The sequence below is a fragment of the Equus przewalskii genome, chromosome 24 (genome assembly GCF_037783145.1).
Source record: "Equus przewalskii isolate Varuska chromosome 24, EquPr2, whole genome shotgun sequence".
NCBI classification, from domain to species: Eukaryota; Metazoa; Chordata; class Mammalia; order Perissodactyla; family Equidae; genus Equus; species Equus przewalskii.
The window spans coordinates 13,622,504-13,641,703 of record NC_091854.1 but is presented as its reverse complement, the minus strand read 5'-3'; the positions used below and the strand labels follow the sequence as shown (position 1 = coordinate 13,641,703).

The 19,200-nt window shown below is 38.3% G+C and overlaps 1 protein-coding gene across 5 annotated transcripts in view; it reads right to left on the bottom strand.

Moving 5' to 3' along the window:
• Positions 1 to 19,200, bottom strand: part of DDAH1 (dimethylarginine dimethylaminohydrolase 1) — a 125,117-nt gene that overhangs the window by 86,630 nt on the left and 19,287 nt on the right. Inside the window, exon 1 of one of the 5 annotated variants that reach the window (XM_070592070.1) lies at positions 11,512 to 11,663. The exons of 3 other annotated variants lie outside the window; for them this stretch is intronic. The gene's annotated coding sequence lies outside the window, so the exon portion shown is untranslated. Of the gene's footprint in view, positions 1 to 11,356; positions 11,664 to 19,200 lie in introns of those variants that run through there. One more of the 5 variants, XM_070592069.1, reaches the window with a different exon arrangement.

Genomic DNA, 19,200 nt, shown 5'->3' with positions numbered 1-19,200 from the left:
CCTGTCCTCGTGGATCTTACATCTATTCATCACTAGTAGGGATAACTTCCCTACTAGTAGGACTAGTACTACTAGTACTACTCGTAGGACTGTCATGAGAATTAAATTAGTTAACACATATGAGACACCTAGAACAGTGTCGGGCACACAGTGAGAGTTCATTAAATGTTAGCCACCATCATCATCATCCATCAGAGATTTAATTTTCATAAAAAGTTTTACTTTTTATTTTCCCCATTCCTTGTCTCCTTCAAACCCAGAAATAATAGGTTGAAATTAGCATTCTATGTGACATCACTGACCCTCAGCGTCCTCATCTGTAAAATGGTGATAATATCTGCCCTCTCCACGCACAGTGTTGGTATAAAAATCAAATGAAATAATTCACATGAAAGTGCTTTGTAAACTATCAAGTGCTACACAGATTAAAGACGTCATTATGCAGCACCTGGCATAAGTCCTTGCACTCAGAAGACCCTCAATACATGTTTAGTTAATTAAATGTTAATTTGTTGCCTAAGCAATTACATAGCCACCGTTCAGGTAGTCCCAAAAACGGTGGAGACCCAAGACACTAACCTCTTATAAACAGGTAACTAGCCACCAATTTACTCGAACAACTTCTGTTAATTTAACATTGGCTATCAACAAATTACCTAAGATCTTAAAAATGTGAAAAACATGACATTTTCTTTGCACACCCACTTGAGCTAAAACTTCTAAATCTTCTTATAATCTTATGGATGATCTTAGTTCAAGTTCCTACTTTACAGTTGAGGCAGATTAGGCTCAGAGAAGTTAAGTAACTTCCTCAGGATCACAGCTAGTTAGGGTCAGCATCAGTTTCCATTTCCTATTTAACCAAAGACGAGTACATGTTAGGTGCATTCACGTACAGAATAGAAAATGGCTCTCCAATTCTCATTCGGCTCTACTCAGTTCTGCAGTGTGTAGAGAGCTCATCATTTGTGTGGTTCTTTTTTTGTTTCTTGGGTTTTGTTTTGTTGGGTTTTTTTTTAAGTGGAAGACACAATGGAAAACAAATTAGAGAAGGCATTCTGTATTATGGCATGTCAAAAAGTCTGTTCATTTTCTGAAATTTTTTATGTAAAGTTTCATATTTCCAGCTGTCAAGGAGCCCGCTCAGAAGAAACAAGCTAGTTATAGAAGTTTGTTTGGGGTTTTTATTCCAACTGGGAATGTGGAGTCAAGTAAGACTTTTACAGTGGTGAGATTTCTATATAGACATGGCATGTGCAAAATGCTGGTGTCTTGCCAGGCTGTACAGGGCCAGCTCAAAGGGACAGACTGGAATAGTCACCTATCTTCTTACATGATCGTTAAATTAGGCGTGTTTACATGGCTGTCTGTTGTCAACCTCTCTTGGAAAACAAACAAATAAATATGGTGTAAATATCTTGTTTCTCTCTAAGGATGTGACAGAAGTAAGAGTGAGAAAAAGTGGAAGCGGGAGAAAAGGTCACCACAGGGGCCCCTGATATTTGAGCATAATTTTTTTCTTTTTGCACCCTTCCCACCTCATAAACATTTATGTATTTCCTAATGAACTGTGCCTCTAAATATCCTAGGCGAGTGAGGGGGTAGGAAAGGCTCTGGTCTTTCAGGTGTCAAATGTCTCCTCCAATATTAGATCTGAACATGAGTGGGAGAAGCCTAATCCGAGACACTGAGGCCCAACCCTGATATTCATGGCACCAACCCATATCCCAGTCTCACTGGTTATGGAAGGCTATAGACTGCTGTGGCAGTCAGGTGTTAACCCGTTGAGTCCCAGCTCACTGCCACTAAGTTGTCTATCCATATTAAGAATCCAAGTAGTTTGTGTCAGCCAAGATCCTTCAAGTTATCCATCTGCCTTTCCAGACTTCTTAGAATCAAGGCCCAGGAGAGGGATATTATTGCATGTGCAGAGGTTTGCTTGGAGATGAAGACTACTCAAGAAGGGTAAGGTTGTTGCCAGGTCAGTGAACGGATATCTGAGAAGGCAGTGGGAATGGTCTGTTCCCCACCAACTTCCTGAAGCAGACTCAAGACAAGTAACTCCAGACAGCACAAACAGCTGGCAGCTTGCCTGTTTACTCCTGCTTGCCTGGACAGCAAAGAAAGCAGTGCTTTATTCAGAATGATCAAGCATTTTAGTTCCAGAGGATCAGGGCCCTACTGGGCTACAATTTTCAAGTGAAGGCTTTTCCTATTGACTATGTACGGTGAAAGATGAGAATCTGTGGCCACAGGCTAGAGACAGCAACACAGGGAAGTAAAAAGGCAGAGGAGGCACCTGCTGAAGTCCAGAGCTACAGACAAGAAGGCTGGAAATGGGATAGGAGGCTTTTGGGTCCTACTAAGGATAGATAGGAGAAGTCTGCAGAGCAGGGTCCTGGGAAAACGCCTAGTGTTCCTTGTCTGATAGCAAGAAGACAAAAGTTCCAGGGACTAAAGGGGACTAGGCTATTTCTCAAGCTAGAATCCTGCTCCTGTGTCTACTAACCAGCAAAACTTTCCTTCCTCCTGCCCTTCTGGTTTTAAACAATGTTCTATGATAGTGTTTAAAAATACTTCCATATGTCTCCCCTTGTGCAGTAACATGTTGACCCTATTAGGCATCACTTGATCAGTCACTGGGTGAGCAGCACCTCCATTCTGATGAAGTTGATGCTTGGAGGCATCAGCGACCTTCCTTACATACATTTACTTATAGCCTCATAAAATGAGCAGAAGAGTTAAGATAGATGAGGTGAATGGTCACAAAGTGTCCGTTGATTTCTCACACATGAGGTTGCTTTTGGAATCAGTACAGGAGGCAGGGTCCTCAGAGGATGATAAACTTTCCTACAACCTCAGGCACTTGATCTGTTCTCACATCCCCAGTGGGTACTATTTCTGTTAACTCAAATGTGATAAGCTTTATAGTTAAATATTTTGTTCATCCCTAAGTACAATAAAAGACACTTCTGAAAGAGCCTCAGGAAATGCAAGGTGACTTTGTGGATTAGAAAGTTTTAAAAGGACCATGTGGGATACATTCCCACTTTTTAGGTCCGTGTCCTTCTATGTCCTCTCCTTGACTGTGAGCTCCTTGAGGGCAGAGGTCTAGCCCTGTTTGGTAGTCCTGGAATGTGAATGAATGAACAAAGGCTCCAGATAGTTAGATTGAGCACCACCAAAGAGGGAACTCCTTGGGGGTGTGGTCTCTCCATCTCCTGTTTTCCTTTCCTCATAGGCTAAGACTGTGCATGGTATGAAGCAGGCCTTCAGCTAACTTATGCTAAATCAATGAAGACTTCCCAATATCCCTCCCAAAGCTGATTCTGAGTTATCGAAGCAACACCTGAACACAAAGATAATGCAAAACTGTGTCATTATGGATGCTTCTAAATATAGTCAAATCTATTTTCTTTGTGTGTGGATTACTCATGGCCAATTTTTATTCTCAGTGGATTCAATGCTGCCTGAAATGATGAAAGAACACCACATCCCTAAATTGCACAATTGAATTGTACTCAGGAAATGTGGTTATTTTAATATTATTGTAAACCAAACATAATTAAGAACGTGACTCTTCCGAGGAAAATATCACATGACATATTCCAGAAACAAATATAAATGAATTTTAGCTTACTTGATGACTTGGTTTATCTACCCCACCTTCTATTAGTTAATTCAAATGTTTGATATTTAAGGCATCTACAAAACCTACAGAATGTTCCACTTTTCATTCTGGTATTTTAGCATCTTGAAGGCATGGTGGTGAAAGCAAATTAGAGGCATGAACTGATCCAGACTTGGGCTGACTCACACAAACCAAAACCAACAGAATAAAACAGTACTCCAGACCTTATAATTCTCCATTTAGTTTTGGCTTAAACTTATTGGTCCAGAGCAGATGACTCCAAACCATGGAATCCATTCTATGACACATATTTACACTAAAAAAACTGGTTTAGGGCCAGGCTGTATATATTTATATAGTATTCAATTTTTTTTGTTTTTGTTTTTAAGCTCCTGTACGTGCCACTTAGTGATTTTCATGGAAAGGCTGAGGTGCCAAGAAGAGTTGTAATTAGGAGGTAAATCATCAAGGACCTGGCAAGGGACCTGAGTTGGCAGACTCCGAGGAATGGAGAGCCAGGGGAGCAGTGTGGGTTTGAGCTTGTCTGGGGAGAAGTAGGGGCTTTGTCCTTCACCTCTGCATAGGAAATCTACCTCTCCTCAATAATTTCTGGAAAATGCATCAAGTATTTGGGTGACATCTGTAGAGATCCCTGTCCTTAATGCTAAACAATGACAACTCCAATAATACACATCTAGCACACAGTCTGAGAACATCATTAGAACGTTCTGGAGAAGCCTAATTAATACACAAAATTGTAAGAAATTTCACAGATATTGTTGTTAATCCAACAACTAGGAAAACAAATAATATACATAAAACTTGTACTAAATTCTTAAGCTGGAAAAAATTGAACAAATGTTTTTAAATCTCAAGCTTCTATATTTTGTACCAATCTTTAATATCATTAAAATCATCCATGTTCTTTCATAAAACAATGTCAACAAGCTAACAACCATGCAATGCAATCTAGATATATGATTTGTAGCCCAAGCTATGCTAATTATGAGAGAGAACTGAAGAGAAAAATATTTTTTCTGATTTAATTCAAAATCCATGCATATGATGTTAAATGTTTTTGATATGTGATTTTGTAGAAAAGAAACACACAGAAACTTCAGATAATGATTTCAGTTATTTAGATCAAACGCATGATTCAAAGAAAATAATTCAACATTTATGTATATTTTTTGTATACCATATTTTTTATCAATTGAACATCAATTTAAGGGATGATATTAGTTGTAAAATGTACTCAAAGGGATTCATTTTTCCTATTGTGCTTCTTTTCCCTACTACACACTCACACAGGTCTTCTCACCACCTATCCTAACAGCACATAAAAAGGACGTTTTTCTATTTTCCTCTTATAATTTATTACTTTTTGGTTTTTACATTTAACATTTCCATTCACCTAGAATTTATTTTGATGTGTCATGTGATACATCAATTTTAAAAAATGATTAATCAATTACTTTTTGATTTGTGATGCCTCTTACCACATTTAGTAAATTCTTCAGTACCCTTGAGTCTGGTCCTAGACTGTTTCCTTAATTTTTATGTCTACTTTTGTGCCAGTACCACTTGAATTATTACTGTATAATATTATGTTTTAGTATCTCATAACAAAGGAAATTCTTTAACCAAACACAATTCCCCCTTCTTCAAAGTGTTCTTGGCTATTTTCATCCACTTATTCCTAAATTTAGATAAACTTTAATTCATTAGTCAAGGCAAAAAAAAAATCTCCTCAGGATTTGACTGGAACAATGATGTATAATATTAAATAATATTAATATTAAAGATTATTAAATATATAGATTAATTTAGAAAAAATGGAAATCCTCACAACATAAAGTGGTATTTAGTGATCACTCAGAAACAACTTTTTCTTTTTCTTGCCTTACATCTCTAAGTAAAGTTTTATAATTTTCCTTATGTAGGTCCCATAAATTTTTTAATATAAGTATTTCCCAGGCATTTTATATTTGCATAAGATTTTAAAAGAACATTTACTAATAGATTATTGATACTGTATGAAATAACAAGTGATATTTCCCACTAGATTTGCCTATTAATTAAATAGTTTTCTACTTGATTACCTTGGGATTTCTAATTAGACAATTTAGCAAGGAAAATAATCATGATTTTGGCCTCTTCCTTTCCAGTAGTTATTCATTCATTCAACACATATTTATTGAGCATCTAATATCCTAAGCATGATACTAGACAGTAGGAATATATGTGTGAGCAATACATACAAAAATTCTCACCCTAGAGGAGTTTTCACTCTAGTGAAGGAAACAAACAAGAAGTAAACACAATAAATAAATATAGCACGTGGGAAGTTGATAAATCCTATAAAAAATAGAGCTGGATAAGGCAGACAAGTAATGCAGGAGGTGGAGGACTTTGCAATTTTAAATAACATGGTCTGCATAGACCTCCTTGATTAAAGGCTTGAAAAGTGAGGGAGTGAGCCATACATCCATCTGAGAGAGGAGTGTTGAAGGCAGATAGAACAAGTAGTGGAAAGCCCTGAGGAGGAAGTGTACCTGGGCAGTGGCTATACAGGAGTGAGTACAGGACATAAAAGTAAGTAAAGTGATGAGGCATCTGACTGTGCTGGGCCACTTATTTCCTCTTTACATTTTATTGCATTGGCCAGCAATTCATGGACAACCTTAAATAAAGGTGAAAGAGGTCTCCTTAACTTGTGATCGTTTGTCATAGGAATACTTTTATGTTTTTATGTTGATCAATTATTTAAGTAGTCATTATTAAATTACATCAATTCACCAGATTGGTAGGATAAAGAAAACCATATGATTATCTCAATGGCTACAGAAAAGCCACATGAAAACATTTAATACCTAGTCATGAAATTCATGCAAACTCTCAGTAAACTAGGAACAGAAGGAAACTTTCTCAATCTGACAGAGGGCATCTGTGAAAAACTTACAGCTGACATCATATTTAATGGGGAAACACTGAAAACTTTTCCCCTAAGTATGAAAATAGGTTAGAATGCTCACTCTTACAAATTCTTTCAGTGTTGTATTAAAGGTTCTAGTTAGAGCAATAAGCCAAAAAAGAAAGAAAGAAAGGAAGAAAAGGCATACCGTTTAGAGAGAAAGTAAAACTATGTTTTCCAAATGACATGATCATGTACACAGAAAGTCCACCAAAAAGTACCAGAATAAGTGAATTTAGAAAGGTTGCAGATGCAAGGTCACTACACAATTTAATCAACTGTATTTCTCTATACTAGCCACGAACAACTGGAAAATAAATTTTAAAAAACAATGCCATTTATAATTGCATCAAAAAATATCAACTAGTTGAGGAAACTACAAGACTACAAAACACTGCAGGGAGACATTAAATAAGATCTAAATAAATATTTGAGTCTTCTTTGTATGATTCAATACTGTTAAGATGTCATTTCTCCCAAAATTGACCTACAGATTCAATATAATATAAATAACCATCATGGGTAAAAGGTGAATGAAAAAAAATTGTGGAATTTTTTTCATAGGTACTCAGGAATACTAAGCATATAACGGAATATTATTCAGAAATCAAAATGAACGACCTACTGATACTGGCAATGACATGAAGGGATTTCAAAAGCTTATGCTGAGGAAAAGCAGCCAGATACAAAACTCTCACCCGGAAGTAATGAAGCAGGCCCTCATCTTTCCCTTGCCAGGGCAGTGTCAGAGGAAGCCAGCTAAAACAGAAGGTTTAAATAAGACATAGAGTCTCATAATATAATACCTAAAATGTTCAGGTTTCGATTGAAAATTACCCATCATCTCAAGAACAAGGAAAATCACCATTTGAATTTTAAAAGACAACCAACAGATATGTAGAATTATACAACAAATATTTTAAAGTAACCATCATAAAAATATTTCAATGAGCAACTACAAACATGCTTAAGACAAACGAAAAAATAGAAAGTTGCAGCAAAGAAATAGAAGATACAAAAAAGAATCAAATGAACCTGTGGGACTATAACAAAAGTTCTAACATTCATGTCAGAATCCCAGATGGAGAGGAGAAAGAAATTGGCTGAGAACTTCCCAAAGTTGGCAAAAACCGAAAACTTACAGATTCAAGAAGGTGAACAAATTCCAAACAGGATAAACTCAAAGAAATCCACACCAATACATATCACAGTCAAACTTCTGAAAACTAAAGACATAAAAAAAAAATCTTGGAAGCAGCAAGAGAGAAATGCAACTTATCTATAGAGGGAAAACAATTTGAATAACAGTGGATTTTTCATCAGAAACTATGGAGGCCACAAAAAAAATGGCACAACAACTTTCAAGTGCTGAAAAAAGTCTGTCAATCTAGATTCCTATATCCATGAAAATATCCTTCAGAAATGAAGAAAAAGTCAGGACATTCTCAGATGAATGAAAACTAAGAATTTGTTGCCAGCAGGCCTACCCTAAAAAAATGGCTAAAAGAAGCTCTCTAAATGGAAATGAAATAATAAAAGAAGGAATCTTGGAACATTAGGAAAGAAGAAAGAGCAAGAGACAATAAAAATATGAAGAAATTCAATACCATTCTCCTCTTGATTTTCTAAATAATGTTTGACATTTGAAGCAAAAATTATAATACTGTTTGAAGTGGTTCCAAATGTATGCAGAGGAAATATTTAAGACAACTATATAATAAATGAGGGAAGTAAAGGAAGGTAAAGTTTCCACACTTCACTCAAACGAAAAAAATGTCAAAACTAGCAGACTGTGGTAAGTTATGTACGTGTAATCTAACACCTGGAGCAACCTTAAAGCAGCTATATAAAGAGATAGACTAAAAAACACTATAGATAAATAAAAATGGAATTCAAAAACTGTTCAAGTAATACACAGGGTGACAGGAAGAACAGAGAAACGAAAAACAGAGAGAACAGAAAACAAAAAATAAAATGGCTGACCACTCTAAAATATTGATAATTACATTAACTGCAAATGGTCTAAATATACCAATTAAAAGACAGAGATTGACAAAGTGGATTAAAAAATCTAACACAACTATATGTTGTGCATAAAAAAACCTCAATTCAAACACAATAATATAGGTAGGTTGAAAATAACATGATAGAAAAAGATACATCACGCAATCCTCAGTCAAAAGAAAACAGTAGTAGCTACATTAACATCAGATAAAGTAGACTTCAGAGCAAAGACAACTACCAGAGACAAGAGAGATATTACAATATGTTAGAATGGTCAATACATCCAGAAGACACAGCAATCTTAAACGATTGTGCTCCAAACCACAGAGCTGTAAAATATGTGAACCCAAAACTGATAGAACTGAAAAGGGAAATTCACAAACCAACAATTATGTTGGAGACTTCAACATCCTTCTCTCAGCAATTGATAGAACAACTAGGCACAAAGTCAGGAAGGATATCAAAGACCTCAACAACACCATCAGCCAACAGCATCTAATTGACATTTATGGAACACTCAACAACAGCAGAACACACATCGTTTTCAAGTGCCCACAGAACATATACTAAGATATGTTTAACCTAGTATATCCTGGGCCATAAAACAAATCTCACCAGATTTTAAAGAACTGAAATTATACAGTGTATTCTCTCACCATGGTAGAATCAAATCTGAAATTAATAATAGAAAGATAGCAGGAAAGCTTCAAAAACTTGGAAACTAAACACACTTCTAAATAGTCAATGGGTAAAAGAGGAAGTCTCAGGGGAAATTGAGAAATAGACTGATTGAATGAAAATACAAAATATCAAAATTTGTGGGACAGCTAAAGCAGTGCTAAAAAGGAAAATTATAGTGCTGAAGGCTTCAATTGAAAAAAAGGAAATGCCGGGGCTGGCCTGGTGGCGCAGTGGTTAAGTTCACACGTTCCGTTTCTTGGCGGCCCGGGGTCTGCTGGTTCGGATCCCGGGTGCAGACATGGCACTGCTGGGCACGCCACACTGTGGTAGGCGTCCCACATATAAAGTAGAGGAAGATGGGCACGGATGTTAGCTCAGGGCCAGTCTTCCTCAGCAAAAAGAGGAGGATTGGCAGCAGTTAGTTCAGGGCTAATCTTCCTCAAAAAAAAAACAAAAACAAAAGAAAAAAAGGAAACGTCTCAAATCAATAATTTAAGCTTTCACTTCAAGACAGACAATAAGAGGAGCAAAAGCCCCCTGAAAAGCAAGCAAGCAGAAGGAAGAAAATAATAAAGAACACAAATCAATGAAATTGAAAACAGCAAACAATAGAGAAAATCAATGTTAACAAAAAGCTACTTCTTTGAAAACATCAATAAAATTCACAAACCTCTAGAAAGACTGACAGAAAAAAAAGAGAGGAAACACAACTATATGTTGTCCATAAAAAACCTCAATTCAAACATAATAATATAGGTAGGTTGAAATGTCAAGAACGAAATGTCAAGAATGAAAGGCGGGATATTACTGAGGACTCAGAAGACAAATAAGGAATAATAAGGGAGTACTACAAACAACACTACACTCATAAATTTGACAACTTAGAGGACATGGACCAACCCCTTGTGAAACACAAACTACTACAACTCACTCAAGATGAAACTGATCATTTGAATAGCTCTATAACTATTAAGAAAATTGAACTTATAATTTGAAAACTTCAAAAAAGAACTCTCCCAGCCCAGATGGCTTCCCTGGAGAGTTCTGCCAAATGTTCAAAGAAGATTTAATACCAATGTTCCAGTCTCTTCCAGAAAACAGAAGAAGATGGAACATTTCCCAATTCATTTTATTAAGCTAGTATTATCCTAATACCAAAACCAGACAAAGACAGCACACGCACACACACACACACAAACTACAGACCAATATCCCTCATAGATACAAAAATCCATATGAAATATTAGCAAATAGAATTCAGAAATATAGAAAAAAATTATACATCATAAAGTTGGCTGGTTCAATATTTCAAGAATAAATCAACATAATCTGCCATATTACCAGGTTAAAGAAGAAAAATCATATGACCACGTCAATTGATGCAGAAAAGCATTTTAAAAAATTCAATACCACTCATGATAAAAACACTCAAAAACACAAGAATAGAGAACTTCCTCCACTTGATAAAGGTTACCTATGAAAAACCTTACAGATAACATTATACTTAATGGTGAAAGACTAAATACTTTCTTTCTTAGATTGGGAACAAAGCAAAGACATTTGCTGTCACCACTCTTATTCAACATAGCACTAAACAAGTTTTTGAAGGTTTCATTTGTCTGAGATAAATGTATACAAACACACACACCTCTGAAAGTAATGAAACTATCTTAAAAAACAAATAAGTGCTCATCTCATTTCAGATGTCACCACCTCTGGTAAGTCTTCCTGGACCTAGCTATTTTAGACGAGATCCCCCATTCCACTCCATTCAGTGTTTCTCTCGATCACAGTTCTTATCATTGTTACACGTGTCTGTCTGTCTTTCTTCCCATCCCCAACCCCAGTAGACTATGGTGTAGTGCCTAGCACACTGACCTCACACAGGACTTTTATCATAAGAGTTGGCTGGATGACAACTCAAGCTGAAGTCAAAAGGAAATTCTCCATCAGAACCTCAACTATCATGAATTTTGTAGGGCAAACTCATCTCATTGCCACCGACTTTAGAGTCAGCCGACGAGGCTATGAATAATGATTTTCACTGCTTCTATGTGAGTACCAACCTGGAAGTCTCTGCTCCCTCCTTTCTTTCTTCAGCAATCTTTGTGTGAGGCAGAAGTGCACTTCATCCTCCAGCTTCCTAATTTCTAAAGGCTCTTCTTGCCTAGTGTTGTTCCTTTTACTAGATTCGCTTTCCCAGTTTCTCACAATTTCTTACCTCACTGAACTCTGCACAAGTCCCCCACAGGCTCGCTCACAAAACAGTTCAATTAACACAGGGAAGAAGAAGGCAGCTGGGTCCTTCCTTGTTGCTCCACAATCCCAATCCAGGGCTAACGATCAGTTCTAATGCTTCCCATGAGTTCGACTGAATTATAAAAAGATATTCATTATGTGGCAACACAACGTCACTGAGCCCTGTGAGGCTTATCCGGCCCTCATGCAAACAAAAACTCAGCAAGCTTCTATTTGGATTCTCTTCTTACTACACATGTTACCTCATGGTGCATGAGAGAAAGGATTTATCTCACAGCAATATCACTGGAAAGAAAGCACATCTTCTAGCAACTGGAGGTTTTCTGCAGGAAGACAATGTGGTAGGAGGGGTAAAAGGATGGAGAAGAATGGTTGTAGTAGAGGATTAGGTGAAAAGCAAGAGCCAGGGGCTCAGAAAACCCAGGTTAGAACGAGTTTTCACCATGTACCACTGTGCAAACTTGGACAAATTACTTAATCTCTTGAAGCCTTGTTTTTGCTGCTTTTAAAGTGTGGATATTAACACCTATCTGAGAGGATTACATGAGATAAAACATCTCAAGTCCCTGGCACAGAGTAAACACTCCCTAAACAGCCACTAGTGATGGTCATAGTCAACTGTGCCTAAACTCAGCCTTAGACCCGAGCATTGCAGTAACGTGCCGGGATCCCTGGTGCAGGTTATGGCATCCTCCTGGATAGCAAAGACTGGAGACAGCTGCTTATGGAAGATTAAGTAGCATAAGACCCACTGCTCACATATGATGAAGTATTTCAGAATTAGGAGTTAAGGGCCATGTCTACACTCCCCAAATCAAGTGCAATATTTTAAAATTAGAAAATGTACTTGGCTCGTGCCTTCATAGACCACTATGCAATTTATAAGATGATTAAAAACAAGGTATAGAGTCATTGGCCCTCACACCATAAATCCTGCAGACTATTTCAGCTTCAAGAACACAATGAAATATGATTGGGAAATAAGGCAGAGGACATTTCAGACAATACAGACAAAACTACAATAATTTCTTTCAGTAGCACATAAAACAGTATTCCCTATTATTTATAAAAGCTCTAAGAAGGTTTATTATTTAAATTTTATTTTCTAACAATGCGTTTTCACAAACTTGAGAAAAATATGCAGCATGATTTATCAAAATACCAAAGTGCTGTATTTTATTTTCCCGCACATTGAAATCATCAGGAGGGCCAAAGAAGAAAAAATCTTGCTCGTCCCTGAAACCACTATATTCTTCCTGGGAAGGTGAACCCACCTCTTTCACATGCCATCGAACAAGTGTTTGCCATACTAGAGCTAATATCTTCTATTAATACCATTCATGGTGTACTAAAGTGGACAATGAAGGTTTTGGCAGAAACATCCTTGGAAAGCCTGGCATATCATTAATACAAACGACGAGCAAGCAATAAAATATGCTTGGTAAAAATGTGGGCTATGGCAATATTGGCACACTGTGAGCCTTGGTCAGAGCTGGTTCAGGCACCAGGTGGTGCTGATGCTGCAGGAACTCCACTGACTGAATTGGTAATGGTGCCCAGCATCTCTCTGGGCTTCACTGTCCTGGGTGAATTAATCAGTTAGATAAGTATTATGGTGGAGGTTAGCAGGATGTGGAGTGGGATAGCTGGAAACTTCTGAACTTGGGAGAGCAGAGAAGCTCTATGGCCACACAGGGCCATTACTGGTGGGAAGAGAGTCCCTGAAAGGAGGTGAGGGCCACAACTGTGGAGTGATGGATGTGGCTGACAACTCACACTTCTTTCACCTTTCTCCCCAGGGCCAGCCCTATCACCTAAAGTTGAGACAGGAGAGGAGCTACTCAAGCAAGATTCATGTTACTGTGGTTCACAAATTCTTTGACATTCTTCCAGCAAAAGGTAAAAACTAATTCCCCTTCCCTTGAATGTGGACCAGCCTTAGCGGCTCACTTCTAAGGAAAAGAACTGATGGTGCGTGATTCCCAAGACTGGGTTGAAAAGGCAATACAACTTCCACCTGGCTCATGCGCGCTCTCTCTCTCTCTCTCTGACTGTGTCTCTTGGGTGCCCTGAGCTGACGTGGAGGAAGCCTGGTAACTCTGATGCCTCCATGCTGGAGAGACCACACGGCAAATGCACAGAGAGATGGAGAGAGGGGCCTGTGAAGCCTCAGCTGTGCCAGCCTCCTGCTGTATCTTATAAGGATAACAAGACAATTCCTTGGTAATGAATAAAGTTTGATGATTAATTCTCCTATTGTAAGACATCAATAATTTTTAAAAGAATGATAGAAAAGCAAAGTTTAATTCATAATACTAATAAGAGCATGGCATTTTAAATGCATGTGTTCCAAAACAGTTCAGAGAGAAGCCTTTGATACGATGTCTCATAGCTCTACATACAGGAGTTTATACTTTTCTGAAAGAAAAACACACTTTTAATTGAAGACCTGGATGATTATCCAGGTGAAAACAAAATGAAAGCTATCACAGGCTTTAAAATCCTTTAGTTCCACATAAATTTTGCATAGCTTATTAAGATTTTATCTTTCCATTATTTTCCACAGTAATGAATACTGAGTAGCTGATGTTTATTAGCATTAAGTAACCTAAAAAGAAACACAAAATATTGTGTTATTATTGGGGCATTTTTCATTTTTATTATACCTTTTCCCAATCAAGAGCATGGTTTTCTTTAAGGCAAAGTCTGATTTTTCTCTTTTTTTTGATCCCTGAGTCAGATCTTCAATCTTCTTTACAGATCCAAACAACTCCATGCTCTTTTGCTATTAACCTCTCTCCTCTCCAACTTTCCAATAGTCCTCTGAAACCAATGTGCAATACGCAAATTGCATTGTGAGCTTATAGGGGTCTAACCAGAGGTGAGCAGCCGGGAAGGAGCACTATATGGTGCCATGAATTGTCTCCTGAAACTTGGAAATTTATTTCTCATCACTGGCCCTACACAGTAATACTCTCAATAATTCTCATCTTTGAAGGGGCTGGAGAATGTTATGTAAAACTATGCAAGCTTCAACATTTCATAGGTCAGAAATACCCAGGGGCTTTGGTTTTTAATGTAACTTCCTTAGATAAAAACCAGTTTCCTTTTTCCAATCCGGGAAATGGATGTCTGTAATACAACATAAATTACACAGTTTCTGATTTTACTGTCTAGACACCATCAACCCCCTTAACACTACCTTCTCTGTCAAAAGTCTGGGCAGGGCCCAAGAAAAACTGATGTCCAACTAAGCTCGGAAATATATTCCTTCCAACTAAAGCTGGCAGGACTCTGGTGAGCACATTTGAAGCCAACAAAAAGCAGGATTGGAAAATTAAGAATGGTTAAAAAAAAGAGAAAGAGGACAAGTACAAAACCCTTTCACAAATTAACAAGGCTCAATGGCATCAAGCACTTGAAAGGTTTCCATCTCCACCTCAACTTCCAAATAAAGTAGTTTATCGGCCTTGCAGATAAATGCAGACATTTTTATAGCCTCGCCATTCTCAGTGGAGGCTCCAGTGTCTGACAGACACAGATAATAAGAGAATTAAAGTGCCTGCTCAAGAGGAGTGCGACACTCACCTGGATTTTTATAGCTCCTCTTCTCTGAGGTCAAAGTCAACCTCACAGCACACAGGTGAAGATTAGAGTATGGAGAAAGGAGACAAATCAGTGGTTTATTCAGGGATAGAGGGTTACAGAAGCCAGAACCATATGAGGACTGATGATTCCCAACCCTTCTCAGATCACCCAACTGCCTTCCTCCGAGCCAGCTGAGGAAATGTTACATTATCCTAGTAATAGCAGTAGTGATAACAGTAATGGCAGGTACCATTCACTGAGTGACTACTATATACTAGACATTATACTAGATGTTTCATATTTATTATTTTCACAAGGGCATAGCTTTCAACTCTATTACATGTTTGCTACAGAGCCGGATTCAGCAGAAGAAACGTCTGTCTTGGATCGCATACAAGGAAGATTATTTTCTGAATTTCCAAAAGGATGATTTTCATGATATCTTGCTTATATATAGCAACATTAGCAGTTATGCTATATATAGCAACATAGCAGTGTTTAACATTACAAAGTCTTTTCACATTTTATTTTTCATTTCATCTTCACAAAAGCCTTGAACAGCAGGAACCATTATCCCTATTTTACATACGAGAAACCATAATCCCTATTTTACATATGAGAAACCGAAGCCCAGGGAGACCACAACCAAAGTCACTCATTCATAAAGAACAAGGCAAGGGCTTGGACACAGGTGTCCTGACTCCAACTCCTGTGCTGTTCCCACTACACCAAAGCTGCCACCTACGAGAAAGGGCCCCGAGAATATTGTGAAAGCTAAACCGTATTCAACGTAGTCTACTCAATTCAACTAACATCCACTGACACCTACAGCCTGTCACTCATTGTGCTCAGTGCTGGAGGCTCAAAAGTGAAAAAGTTACAGATGATGCAGGAAAGGAGCTCATGGATTAGCTAGGGAGACCATCGTGCAAATAAGTAACTACAATACTGAGTGATTTGTGCTGGACAAAGAACAGGGGACACAATAACTCTTGGAACACCTCAAGGAGGAGGACGACTGAGCGAGGTTTAGTAGGATGAATTCAGGAGCTCAGGAGCAGACTCCTTCAACTGTCAAGAAAGTAAAAGATTATTGATTTGTGCAACATAAGCACACTATGCCCAAGAGTAAATATCTCCAAACTTCACACATGTGGTCTTTGCAGGCCACACCACAGGACAGCAAATCAGGAGGGATGGTTAATGTTAGAGGCAAGTGAAGATCCACAAAAGAATAAAGAGATCCTTCTCTCCTTCCTAAAGGGTAAATGCTCAATGAAAATATCACGTTACATTTTAAAGTCAGACGAATTTATCCCAACAGTTGAATGTCATCTGCAACTCTGACCATTTGGTAGAATGGCAAAGCAAAATATTACAGCCCCATAAAGATGTCTGGAATGTCCAGATGCTGGTTTTCTGGTGCATCTCTAATTGGGGCTGATTAGAGGTTGAGACAGTCATGCTGAGCTGTACTGCCCCACAGATTGCTCATGAACTTGTCTGCTGGTGTGGTTTCAGGAAAAGAGAGAGTTGAAAGCCAGCCTGGCTCAGCTGTTCTCCATTTCAAGTCTACCTTTTGTCTTACCTTTTGGCAATATCACTTCAAAGACATCAAAGTGGAATTCCTACCTTCTGAGGCCAAATATCCAAAATCCTCTCCTTCATGTTCTTTTATCCTTGTTTTAACCCTGCCTCCCTCTCTCTTTTTCCTCCCACAAACCTCCAATCACCACCTCCAATCACGATTTATGGCTTAGCATCAGAGAGACGCGTCAAGTTTCTGGGTAGAAACTGAAGATCTCAAATCCCCCATTCTTCTCTTTTTCCCACTTGCCTTTTTTCTTCTCAGTCTCCACTCTCCTTGCAACTTATTATATTATGTCTTAATTTTCACCTGGGGACAGGAGAGATGTGTTCTCACTGATGGAATATAGGGCAGGCCACCTTTCAACAGGCGAGAAAAGAAGGTCATTATTATTTAATTTCAAAACTTGAAGGGAAAAAAAAGACCAGACTGTGGTTTCCTCACCCAGAGCATTTTTTCTTTCACAACAGTTCAGTGTTCAGATTCATTTACTAGCAGGAGGAAACTCGCTATACAGGTGAGGCCAACCATTATATGAGGAATCTGCCCTGTCCAGACTCTGCTCCTCCAAGCAAACTACTCAGGCCTCTGACTCTGAAGCACAGCTGAATGAACCAATATTGGGCACCTGACATAAATCCAGTCCATTCAACGGCTGGCCAACTACTTATGACTTGGTTGCGTGGCTTAAAAAATTAGTATGGGCTCATGAGACTCCCCATTTGGGAATCTGAAATTGAGAAATCGGAAGTCTGAGTCAGATTAATATGACTCTGGACCACAAGGAGGCCAAAGTGATGAGGAAACAGAACAGAATGGAGCAGATCCACGGAGAGAAGAGAGCGCATGAAGAAAAAGAGAGACTCCATGTTGCTAAGGATTTTGTCATCTCAATTTGAGTATATGCTTCCAATCTTCCTCCTTTGTCTTGCAGTAGACGTGGATAGGTCTCTGTTGTTTGCAACAACCCTAAAACAATCTGACTAGAATGCAAAATCATTGACCCAGTAATAAGATTGCTAGTTTTATCCTGGAGGGAGATCCAATAACTCCCTATCTGGTTCCAAAGCGTGCCCAAGATTCAAACTGAGTTACCAGGAATTGTAAGTTAGTCAGTCTGAATTATGCAAAATGTTAACCAAAAGGTATACTGGCCTTTGCTCTCTGAATTTCCTCATCAATAGGCTAATCTTCAATGGAGACACTGAAAAGATTTCTCCTCTGCAAAACCACCCTCTTCCTTCACATTCAATCATCGAAATAAGCCAGCTGTGCCCCTGCAGTCATCACTTATTCTCATTAACCCAAGCCATACACGGAGACCTTGAACAGTGCTGTGTTCAGCGGTAAATATAAACGAATTATGATCAGTAGCCGGAATCTTCATCATCCTTTCTTGTAAGAACATCAAGATCTATTAGTTTGAAGTTGTTATGCTGGATCACCAATCAGAATTCATGTTTTTGTCACTGCTGATCCTGTTTTTAATTCTCTCAATCACCTCTGTTCTAAAAGATAAAGAATGACAGGAATTACTAAGGTTCTGAGAATTCGGTTTATTTTAGAGTTCTATGAAGAATTCATTTCCTTCTCACACCAACTGCCTTTGTTTATAAGTGAATGTCTCTCTATTGCTCTCCTTCAGTGCAAATATTCACATGAAAAACATCTACATAAATGAGTGGTGTCATAAACTGAAGAAATGTGCTGTGCATTGACAGCAGCTCTCAGTTCCCACTGTGGCCCAGGACACTCCACTGACTCAAACGACCTTTCTGCTAAAGGATTTGCATCACTTCCTTTGTTCTCGTTTTGCACTATATGGAATTACAATAATGTGAACAATTTTTCTTCTACAAAAAACAACACAAAACACAGGAAATCCATAGAAACAGTTTTGACAACTGAGATAATCACATTTTTAATCTGCCTAATTATACACAGTAAGATTACTTTTCTACCAGCAAATGCCAATTTACTAAATTGTTCAAAAGTCAGTTTCATGAGAATTCCAAGAACAAATTTATTTATTAAACTGAACCAGAAAAGTAGCATTTAATTGATAGCTAATTACAACAGGAGTTGAGGAGGGAGAAGGAAAATTATGCCTTAGTCAAGTCACCTTACCCCAAACTTCCTAACAGGGTGAACCTAATAAACACTTTAAAACATGTGGGCATGTGTTGAATCTGAGGTCCAATCAGCAGAATGGTCCACTAGGGTAAAGCCTGTGACCAGGGACAGTTCTGACTGTGGGCAGAAGGAAGAAGAGTCAGAGTGGCAGTGGCATCAGAGGCCCCAGCAAAAGGGGCCAGGCTGATGGGTTCACCTCAGCACAAGGCAGGCTGGTGTCTGGCCTGATACGTTCACCAGGCAGACATACGGGAGGGTTTGGCAGTAAGCTTCAGTGATTCTCTCACACAAGGACTAGACATCAGGCTTGAGGTCTTTCTTGGGTGTTTCAGGCAGGAAATC